General features: G+C 46.0%; 1 long non-coding RNA gene across 1 annotated transcript; it reads left to right on the top strand.

Annotated features, from left to right (window-relative positions):
• The first annotated feature begins 930 nt into the window (after nt 1-930).
• Nucleotides 931-2,374, top strand: LOC123738372 (uncharacterized). The gene is made up of 3 exons (XR_006767507.1): nt 931-1,009; nt 1,370-1,437; nt 2,242-2,374. It is a non-coding gene; the product is annotated as an uncharacterized lncRNA (long non-coding RNA).
• Nucleotides 2,375-3,491: the final 1,117 nt, after the last annotated feature.

The following is a 3,491-nucleotide window of genomic DNA, read 5'->3' as shown; positions in this document are numbered from 1 at the left end:
GATTGGGTAATGAGAAGTGAGGGGGGTCTGAATACCCTACTAGTAGTCTGATTGGGTATTGAGAAGTGAGGGGGGGTCTGAATACCCTACTAGTAGTCTGATTGGGTATTGAGAAGTGGGGTTGCTAGGGGGTAGTTTTAGTTAGTTGTCGTTAAGACGGTTTGGGGTTGCTAGGCGGGTAGTTTTAGTTAGTCGATCGTTAAGACGGATTTGGGGTTGCTGGGGGTAGTTTAGTTAGTCGTCGTTAAGACGGATTTGGGGTTGCTAGGGGGTAGTTTTAGTTAGTCGTCGTTAAGGCGGATTTGGGGTTGCTAGGGGTAGTTTTAGTTAGTCGTTGTTAAGACGGATTTGGGGTTGCTAGGGGGTAGTTTTAGTTAGTCGTCGTTAAGACGGTTTGGGGTTGCTAGGTTGGTGGTATTAGTTTGTCGTTGTTAAGACGGATTTGGGGTTGCTAGGGGGGGTTCTTTGAAGAGATTTTCAGATGTTTCCTAAGATAGTGTGTCCTTACCTTCTGTTTCCTTTCCTTCTTTGTTTCCTTTCCTTCTTTCCTTCTTTGTTTCTTTTCCTTCTTTCCTTCTTTCTTTCCTTTTCTTTCTTTCCTTTCCATCTTTGTTTCCTTTCCTTCTTTCCTTTATTTCCTTTCCTTTCCTTCTTTGTTTCCTTTCCTTCTTTCCTTCTTTGTTTCCTTTCTTTCTTTTTCTTTTCCTTCTTTCCTTCTTTCTTTCCTTCTTTCTTTCCTTTCCTTCCTTCTTTCCACCTTATATTTGAGTGGATGACCCCATTTACAGTACTATGGTGTTTTAACCGTGTGTGTGTGTGTGTGTGTGTGTGTGTGTGTGTGTGTGTGTGTGTGTGTGTGTGTGTGTGTGTGTGTGTGTGTGTTAGGATGTGAGCGACCGTATAGAGAAGGAAGCTACAGACGGCTCCTTAGTGGTCAGACTAGAGACGGCTGGTAGAGCCGTAGTACGAACCAACTGGAGGATGCACATCTCTGTTCCTCTCCAGACAGGTAACACACCTGACAGGTTACACACCTGACAGGTAACACACCTGAAAGGTAACACACCTGACAGGTAACACACCTGACAAGTAACACACACCAGACAGGTAACACACCTGAAAGGTAACACACCTGACAGGTAACACATCAGACAGGTAACACACCTGACAGGTAACACACCTGACAGGTAACACACCTGACAGGTAACACACCAGACAGGTAACACACACCAGACAGGTAACACACACCAGACAGGTAACACACCTGACAGGTAACACACACCAGACAGTTACAGGTAACACACACCAGACAGATAACACACACCAGACAGGTAACACTCATCTCTCTGTCTCTGTGTTTTCTCTCCAGACCTGAGGAAGTTCAGGACGTATAAAGGGAACTCAGTCAGAGACCTGCTCCGAGCCATGAGAAATAAGGTATATCTGTTATATATTTATATATCAGTGTATTCAGACCCCTTGACTTTTTCCACATTTTGTTACTTTACGGACTTATTCTAAAATAGATTAAATAAGAAAAAATCCTCATCAATCTACACACAATACCCAATAATGACAACGAGAAAACACGTTTTTATATATTTTTGCAAATGTATAGAAAAAAAAAAAAAAACGTATTTACATTATGAAGGTGTTTTTAATGTTTTGTACGCTCAGTGTAAACAGGAGACATGAGGAATAAGGGAAACGTGCTGCTTTTTCCTGTCTCTCTCTCTCTCTTCCTCTCTCTTCCTCTCTCTCTTCCTGTCTCTCTTCCTGTCTCTCTTCCTGTCTCTCTCTCTCTCTCTCTCTCTCTTCCTGTCTCTCTTCCTCTCTCTCTCTCTCTCTCTCTTCCTGTCTCTCTCTCTCTTCCTGTCTCTCTCGCTCTCTCTTCCTCTCTCTCTTCCTGTCTCTCTTCCTGTCTCTCTTCCTGTCTCTCTCTCTCTCTCTCTCTTCCTGTCTCTCTTCCTCTCTCTCTCTCTCTCTTCCTGTCTCTCTCTCTTCCTGTCTCTCTCGCTCTCTCTTCCCTGTCTCTCTCGCTCTCTTCCTGTCTCTCGCTCTCTCTTCCTGTCTCTCTCTCTCTCTCTTCCTGTCTCTCTCTCTCTCTGTCTCTCTCTCTCTCTTCCTGTCTCTCTCTCTCTCTTCCTGTCTCTCTCTCTGTCTTCCTGTCTCTCTCTCTGTCTTCCTGTCTCTCTCTCTTCCTATCTCTCCTTCTGTCTTCATCTCCTGTTCACACTGGAGACATGAGGAATAAGGGAAACATGCTGCTCTTTTACAGCTGTTCCAACAATGTGTTGTAGTTAGTAGTGGTGAATGATGAAATGGTTGGAGGATAGTGTTGAACTTCCTGTCTCTCCCTCTCTCTCTTCCTGTCTCTTTCTCTCTCTCCCTCTCTCTTCCTCTCTCTCCCTCTCTTCCTGTCGCTCCCTCTCTGTCTCTCTCTCTTTCCTGTCTCTCTCTCTCTCTTCCTGTCTCTCCATCTCTCTCTCTGTCTCTCTCTCTCTTCCTGTCTCTCTCTCTCTTCCTGTCTCTCTTCCTGTCTCTCTTCCTGTCTCTCTCTGTCTCTCTCTTCCTGTCTCTCTCTCTCTCTCTCTTCCTGTCTCTCTCTCTCTCTCTCTCTCTCTCTCTCTCTCTCTCTCTCTCTCTTCCTGTCTCTCTCTCTCTCTTCCTGTCTCTCTCTCTCTCTTCCTGTCTCTTCCTGTCTCTCTCTCTCTCTTCCTGTCTCTCTCTCTCTCTTCCTGTCTCTCTCTCTCTTCCTGTCCCTCTCTCTCTCTCTCTTCCTGTCTCTCTCTCTCTCTTTCCTGTCTCTCCCCATCTTCCTGTCTCTTCCTGTCTCTCTCTCTCTCTTCCTGTCTCTCTCTCTGTCTTCCTGTCTCTCTCTCTCTCTCTCTGTCTTCCCGTTCTCTGCGTCTGTAGAAAGCACCACTACCATGAGTTGCCAGCGGAGGTCCAGGAGACGTTAGGGGAGGTGCCCGAAGACTTCGTCAGTTACTTCACCTCCCGGTTTCCGCGGTTACTGCTACACACGCACGCCGCGCTCAGCAGCTGTTCACATGAGAGACTTTTCCACCCCTACTACCTTCCCCCCACCGCCAAATAACACACACACACACACACACACACACACACACACACACACACACACACACACACACACACACACACACACACACAGAGGAAAGGTCGCTGGTTCAAATCCCCCAGCCGACTAAAGTGTAAGTTGCTCTGGATAAGAGCGTCTGCTAAATGACTCCAATGTCAAGTGTATAAACACTTTACTGTAGTAGAGCCGGAATGGCTGCTTCATGAATATTCAGAGAGAGAGACTGTTGAATGGCTGCTTCATGAATATTCAGAAAAGAGAGACTGGTGAATGGCTGCTTCATGAATATTCAGAGAGAAAGAGACACTGAATGGCTGCTTCATGAATATTCAGAGAGACTGATGAATGGCTGCTTCATGAATATTCAGAGAGACTGTTGAATGGCTGC

The sequence above is a fragment of the Salmo salar genome, unplaced genomic scaffold (assembly GCF_905237065.1).
Source record: "Salmo salar unplaced genomic scaffold, Ssal_v3.1, whole genome shotgun sequence".
Taxonomy (NCBI): Eukaryota; Metazoa; Chordata; class Actinopteri; order Salmoniformes; family Salmonidae; genus Salmo; species Salmo salar.
Note: the sequence above shows the minus strand (reverse complement) of the source record. Positions and strands in the feature narration are given on the sequence as shown.